We start from the raw sequence: 8073 nt of genomic DNA, 5'->3' as shown, positions 1-8073 counted from the left end.
TTGTTTTCTTAATTTCTCTTTCTGATGGTATATTTTTAGTGTATAGAAACATCACAGATCTCTACTGGTTTTTTATTCTGTGACTTTACTAGAATTCATTTACTAGTTCTGTCAGTTTTTTTTTTTTTTTGGTTTTCTATATATAGTATCATGTCATCTGCAAATAGTGATGGTTTTGCTTCTTCTTTCCAATTTGGATACTTTTATTTCTCTTTTTGCCTACTTGCTGTGGCTAGGATTTCCAATACTATGTTCATTTAAAAAGTGGCAAGAGTGAGTATCTTTGTCTTGTTCCTGATTTTAGAGGAAAAGTTTTCAGCTTTTCACCACTGAGTATAATGTTAGCTGAGAGTTTGTCACATCTGGCCTTTCTCATGTTGAAGTACATTCCCTCTGTATCAACTTTGTTGAGTTTTTATCATAAATTGATGTTGAATTTTGTCAAATGCTTTTCCTGCATCTACTGAGATGATCATATTTTTAATCCTTCATTTTGTTAATGTGATGTATCACACTTGTTGATTTACAGTTGTGGAACCATCCTTGCAGCACTGGAATAAATCTAACTTGATGGTGGTGTACAAGCTGTTAAATGTATTGTTGAATTTGGTTTGCTAATATTTTGTTGAGGATTTTTGCATCTTTGTTCATCAAGGATATTGGCCTATAATTTTCTTTTTTGTGGTGTCCTTGTCTGGTTTTGGTATCAGGGTAATGCTGGCTTTGTTTCCCTTCTCCTCAGTTTTTTGAAAGAGTTTAGAAGGATAGGTATTAACTCTTCTTTGAATATTTTGTAGAATTCACCAAAGAAGCTGTCTGGTTCTGGCTTTTTATTTGTTGGATTACTGTTTCAATCTCCTTACTAGTAATTGGCCTATTCAGATTTTCTATTTCTTCATGATTCAGCCTTGGAAGATTACATGTTTCTAGAAATTTATCCATTTTTCTAAGTTGTCCTGTATATTGGCATATAATTGTGCACAGTAGTCTCTTATGATTCTTTGTATTTCTGTGGTATCATTTTTAATTTCTTCTCTTTCAGTTATGATTTTATTTATTTGAGTTTTCTCTCTTTTTTCTTGATTAGTCTTGTTAATGGCTTGTCATTTTTGTTTATCTTTTCAAAGAACCACCTCTTAGTTTCATTGATTATTTTTAATTTTTAGTCTCTATTTAATTTATTTCCTCTCTGATCTTTATTATTTGTTTCCTTCTACTGGTCTGGGACTTCATATGTTCTTCTTTTTCTAGCTCCTTTAGGTGTAAATTTAGACATTTTGGGGGGATTTTTCTTGTTTCATGAGGTAGGCCTGTGTTGCTATGATCATCCCCTCTCAGACTGCTTTTTCTACATCCTACAGGTTTTGGTATGTTATATTTCTGTTCACATTTGTCTCTAGGTATTTTTGATTTCCCCTTTGTTTTCTTTGAAGACCCTTTCGTTATTCAGTAGCATGTGGTTTAATCTCCATGTTTTTGTGTTTTTTCCCCTTTTTTTCCTTGTGCTTGGTTTCTAGTTTCATATCATTATGGTCAGAGAAGATGCCTGATATGATTTCGGACTTCTTGAATTTATTGAGACTTGTTTTGTGACCTAGTATATGATCTATCCTAGAGAATGTTCCATGTTAACTTGAGACAAATATGTATTCTGCTGCTTTTGGACGCAGTGTTCTGTTTATATCTATTAAGTTCATCTGCTTTAATGTGTTACTTAAGGTCAGTGTTTCCTTGGGCTTCCCTGGTGGCACAGTGGTTGAGAGTCCACCTGCCAATGCAGGGGACACGGGTTCGTGCCCCAGTCCAGGAAGATCCCACATGCTGCGGAGCAGCTGGGCCCATGAGCCATGGCCACTGAGCCTGTGCGTCCGGAACCTGTGTGTCCGGAACCTGTGCTCCGCAATGGGAGAGGCCACGACAGTGAGAGGCCCGCATACCACAAAAAGAAAAAAAAAAGGTCAGTGTTTCCTTATTGATTTTTTGCCTGGATTATCTATCCACTGATGTAAGTGGAGTATTAAAGTCTCTGAATATTATTGTATTGTTTTCAGTTTCTCTTTTTAAATAGTTAATAATTTGCTTTATATATCTTGGTGCTCCAGTGTTTGGTGCATGTACATGTACAGATGTTATATCATCTGCTAAGTTGACACTTTTATCATTATATAATGCCCTTCTTTGTATTTATTAGTCTTTATTTTAAAGTCTATTTTGTCTGATATGAGTATAGTTACTCCAGCTTTCTTTTCATTTCCATTTGCATGGAATATCTTTTCCTTCAGTCATTGTGTATCCTTACTTCTGAAATGAGTCTCTTGTGGGCAGCATTTAGATGGGTCTTATTTTGTCATCCATTCAGCCACTCCATGTCTTTTCATTGGCAAATTTAGTTTATTTACATTTAAAGTAATTGTTGATAGATATGTACTTACTGCCATTATATTAATTATTTTCTGGCTGTTTTTGTGGTGCCTCTCTGCTCCTTTATTCTTCTCTTTTTTCTATCGCCTTGTGTTTTGGTGGTTTTCTTTAGGGTTGTGTTTAGATTTCTTTCTCATTTCCTTTTGTGTGTTTACTAAATTTTTCCTGTGGCTACTGTGAGGTTCACATGTAACATTCTATGTAAACAACAGTCTGTTTTAAGTTGGTAGCAACTTAAATTGAACACATCCCAAATTTTTACCTTTTTACTCCCCTGCCCCACATTTTAAACTTTTAATGACATGCTATATCTTTTTATTTTATAACCCTTAACTGATTCTTGTAAGTTAATTTTATTACTTTTGTCTTTTAAGCTTCATGCTTTTTTTTTTTTGACACAAAACTTAATTTAATAGAAATTTTGTTTGTAGTTCTTACATTCCCAGTATGAGCCAAGCTAGAACCCCCTGAGCCACTCGGAACTGGCCCAGTTCTGGGGGCAGGGGAGAAAGGAGAGAGAGAGGTCAGAGCTCAGGCCTTAGGATCCCCATTCTTTCTCAGTGCTGGGGGGCTGGTGATGCCACCCTCTTCTCCTACCCCCCTGTGGGATACAGGAAGGAGAGCAGATGGAATCTTGGGCCTGGGGCTTCTCCTCCATGCCACACCCCACCTGAGTCCCCAAGTTGGAGGGGAACTAAGGGATCTGGGGAGATAAGGGGACAGCAGAAAGCAAAGATGTCATATCAAGAAAGATGAAGGCAAGGGGTGAGGGTGAAGGAGAATCAGAGACAAAACACCAGTTAAAAAAAAAAAAAAGCTTAAAAAAAGAAAAAGGGAGGGGGAGAACAAAAACAAAATCCACCCCAAATTGGAACCCGCCTGGGAAAAAAATGAAAGTTCTCCAGTCTCATAGAGACATTATTTGGTGTGGCCGGCTCTGCAGCAGGAGCACTCAGGCCTCAGTCCAGCTCTGGAGGCGGCAGTGTGGCCCCTACAGCTCATCCTTGGCCTGGCCAGTGACAGCATCTCCCTCCTCCTCTTCCTCTTTCTCATCCTCATCCTTGTCCTCCTCATCTTCCTCGTCTGCCTCCTCCTCTTCCTTGCGCTTCTTCTCCTCCTCCTCCTCCTTTAGCCTCTGCTCTTCATCTTGCTTGTCCTTCATTTGTAATTGATCCACTACTTTTATTATATATTTACCCTTTCCTGTGGGATTTTTACTTTTGCAGGTTTTTCTTAATATTAATTAATGCTATTTCTTTTTATTTTAAAAAAAGTCCCTTTAACATTTCTTATAGGGCTGGTTTAGTGTTGGTGAACTCCTTAAGCTTTTGCTTATCTGGGAAACTCTTATTCTTTCCTTCCATTCTAAATGATAACCTTGCCAGGTAGAGAATTCTTGGTTGGAAGTTTTTTACTTTCAGCACTTTGAATATGTCATTCCACTCCATTCTGATCTGCAAATTTTCTGCTGAAAAATCTGATAGTCTTTTGGGGTTTCTCTTGTATGTAATGAGTTGTGGTTGTTGTTGTTTTCTTGTTGCTTTTAGGATTCTTTCTTTATCCTTAACTTTTACCATTTTAATTATAATTTAATTTTAATGTGTCTTCATGTGTGTCTCTTTGGCTTTATCTTTCTGTAAATCTCTGGGCTTCCTGGACCTGGATTTCTGCTTCCTCAGATTAGGGACATTTTCAGACAGTATTCAAAAATATTTTCTGGAACTTTCTCACTCTCATCTCCTTGTGGGACCCCTATAATGTGAATGTTACTCCATTTGATGTCTGAAATGTCCCTTAAGATGTCTTCACTTTTTAATTTTTTATTGGAGTAAAATTGCTTTACAATGTTGTGTTAGTTTCTACTGTACAATGAAGTGAATCAGCTATATGTATACTTATATCCCCTCCCTCTTGGATCTCTCTCCCACCCCCCTCATCTCACCCATCTAGTTTGTCAGAGAGCACCGACCTGAGCTCCCTGTGCTATATAGCATGTTCCCACTACCTATCTATTTTACACATGGTAGTGTATTTATGTCAAACCTAACTCCCAATTCGTTCCACCCTCCCATTCCCCGCTGTGTCCACATGTCCATTCTCTACATCTACATCTCTATTACTGCCCTACAACTAGGTTCATCTGTACCATTTTTCTAGATTCCACATATGTGCATTAATATACGATATTTATTTTTCCCTTTCTGGCTTACTTCACTCTGTATGACAGACTCTAGGCCCATCCACATCCCATTCATTGGGTCAATGAAAATGACCCAATTTCATTCCTTTTTATGGCTGAGCAATATTCCATTGTATACATGTACCACATCTTCTTTATCCATTCATCTATCTTTGGACATTTAGGTTGTTTCCATGCCCTGGCTATCGTAAATAGTGCTGCAATGAACATTGGGGTAATGCATCCTTTCGAATCATGGTTTTCTCAGGGTATATGCCCAGTAGTGGGATTATTGGGTCACATGGTAGTTCTATTTTTATTTTTTTAAGGAATCTCCGTACTGTTCTCCATAGTGGCAGTATCAATTTACATTCCCACCAACAGTGCAAAAGAGTTCCCTTTTCTCTGCACCGTCTCCAGCATTTATTGTTTGTAGATTTTTATGGCCTTCGTTCTGACCAGTGTGAGGTGATACCTCATGGTAGTTTTGATTTGCATTTCTCTAATATTTAGTGATGTTGAGCATCTTTTCATGTGCCTCTTGGCCATCTGTATGTCTTCTTTGGTGAAATGTCTATTTAGGTCTTCTGCCCATTTTTGGATTAGGTTGTTTATTTTATTGATACTGAGCTCCATGAGCTGTATGTGTATTTTGGAGATTAATCCTTTGTCCGTTGCTTCATTTGCAAATATTTTCTCCCATTCTGAGGGTTGTCTCTGTGTCTTGTTTACGGATGGTTTCCTATGCTGTGAAAAAGCTTTTAAGGGTAATTAGGTCCCATTAGTTTATTTTTGTTTTTATTTTCTTTACTCTAGGAGGTAGGTCAAAAAAGATCTTGCTGGGGTTTATGTCAAAGAGTGTTCTTCCTATGGTTTCCTCTAAGAGTTTTATAGTGTCTGGTCTTACATTTAGGTCTTTAATCCATTTTAAGTTTATTTTTGTGTATAGTGTTAAGTAGTGTTTTAGTTTCATTCTTTTACATGTAGCGGTCCAGTTTTCCCAGCACCACTTATTGAAGAGACTGTCTTTCCTCCATTGTATATCCTTGCCTCCTTTATCATGGATTAGTTAACCATAGGTGCATGGGTTTATCTCTGGGCTTTCTATCCTGTTCCATTGGTCTATATTTCTGTTTTTGTGCCAGTACCATACTGTCTTGATTACTGTAGCTTTGTAGTATAGTTTGAAGTCGGGGAGCCTGATTCCTCCAGCTCTGTTTTTCTTTCTCTAGATTGCTTTGGCTATTCGGGGCCTTTTGTTTTTCCATACAAATCGTAAAATTTTTTGTTCTACTTCTGTGAAGAATACCGTTGGTAGTTCGATAGGGATTGCACTGAATCTGTCGATTGCTTTGGGTAGTATAGTCATTTTCACAATATTGATTCTTCCAAACCAAGAACATGGTGTATTTCTCCATTGGTTTATGTCATCTTTGATTTCTTTCATCAATGTTTTATATATAGTTTTCTGAGTACAAGTCTTTTGCCTCCTTAGGCAGGTTTACTCCTAGGTATTTTAGTCTTTTTGTTGCTGTGGTAAATGGAATTGTTTCCTTAATTTCCCTTTCTGATTTTTAGTTATTAGTGTAGGGGAATGCAAGAGATTTCTATGCATTAATTTTGTATCCTGCAACCTTACCAAATTCTTTGATTAGTTCTAGTAGTTTTCTAGTGGCATCTTTAGGATTTTCTATGTATAGAATCATGTCATCTGCAAACAGTGACAGTTTGACTTATTCTTTTCCAATTTGTATTTATTTTATTTCTTTTTCTTCTCTGATTGCCGTGGCTAGGACTTCCAAAACTATGTTGAATAAGAGTGGTGAGAGTGGACACCCTTTTCTTGTTCCTGATCTTAGTTGAAATGCTTTCAGTTTTTCACCATTATGATGTTTGCTGTGGGTTTGTCATATACGGCCTTTATTATGTTGAGGTAGGTTCCCTTTATGCCCATTTTCTGGAGAGTTTTTATCATAAATGGATGTTGAATTTTGTCAAAAGCTTTTCTGCATCTATTGAGATCATCTGGTATTTATTCCTTAATTTGTTAATATGGTTTATCACATTGATTGACTTTCATATATTGAAGAATCTTTGCATTCCTGGGATAAATCCCACTTGATCATGGTGTACAATCCTTTTAATGTGTTGTTAGATTCTGTTTGCTTGTATTTTGTTCAGGATTTTTGCATCCATGTTCATCAATGATATTGGTCTGTAATTTTCTTTTTTTGTGATATCTTTGTCTGGTTTTGGTATCAGGGTGATGGTGGCCTCATAGAATGAATTTGGGAGTGTTCCTCCCTCTGCAACGTTTTGGAAGAGTTTTAGAAGGATAGGTGTTAGCTCTTCTCTAAATGTTTGATAGAATTCCCCTGTGAATCCATCTGGTCCTGGACTTTTGTTTGTTGGAAGATTTTTAATTACAGTTTCAATTTCATTACTTGTGATAGGTCTGTTTATATTTTCTAATTCTTCCTGGTTCAGTCTTGGAAAGTTGTACTTTTCCAAGAATTTATCTATTTCTTCGTGGTTGTCCATTTTATTGACATATAGTTGTTTGTAGCAGTCTCTTATAATCCTTTGTATTTCTGTGGTGTCAGTGTGATTTCTCCTTTTTCACTTCTAATTCTATTGATTTGAGTCTTCTCCCTTTTTTCTTGATGAGTCTGGCTAATGGTTTATCAATTTTGTTTATCTTCTCAAAGAACCAGCTTTTAGTTTTGTTGACCTTTGTTACTGTTTTCTTTGTTTCTATTTCATTTATTTCTTCTCTGATCTTTATGATTTCTTTCCTTCCACTGACTTTGGGTTTTCTTTGTTCTTCTTTCTCTAGTTGCTTTAGGCATAAGGTTTATTTGAGATTTTTCTTATTTCTTGAGGTGAGATTGAATTGCTATAAACTTCCCTCTTAGAGCTGCTTTTGCTGTGTTCCATAGGCTTTGGGTCTTTGTGTTTTTGTTGTCTTTTTTTTCTATGTATTTTTTAATTTCTTCTTTGACTTCTTCAGTGATGTCTTGGTTATTTAGTAGTGCACTGCTTAGCCTCCATGTATTTTTTTTTTTTTTTACAGTTTTTTCCCTGAAATTCATTTCCAAACTCATAGTGTTGTGGTCAGAAAAGATGCTTGATATGATTTCAATTTTCTTAAATTTTCCGAGGCTTGATTTGTGACCCAAGATGTGATCTTTCCTGGAGAATGTTCAATGTGCACTTGAGAACAAAGTGTATTCTGCCACTTTCAGGTGGAATGTTCTATAAATACCAATTAAATCTATCTGGTTTATTGTGTCACTTAAAGCTTGTGCTTCCTTATTTATTTTCTGTTTAGATTATCTGTCCATTGGTGTAAGTGAGGTGTTAAAGTCCCCTACTATTATTGTGTTACTGTTGATTTCTCCTTTTATGGTTGTTAGCATTTGCCTTATATAATGAAGTGCTCCTATATTAGGTGCATAAATATTTATACTTGT

Source organism: Grampus griseus (genome assembly GCF_964374135.1).
Source record: "Grampus griseus genome assembly, chromosome: 11".
In the NCBI taxonomy this organism is placed as follows: domain Eukaryota; kingdom Metazoa; phylum Chordata; class Mammalia; order Artiodactyla; family Delphinidae; genus Grampus; species Grampus griseus.
Note: the sequence above shows the minus strand (reverse complement) of the source record.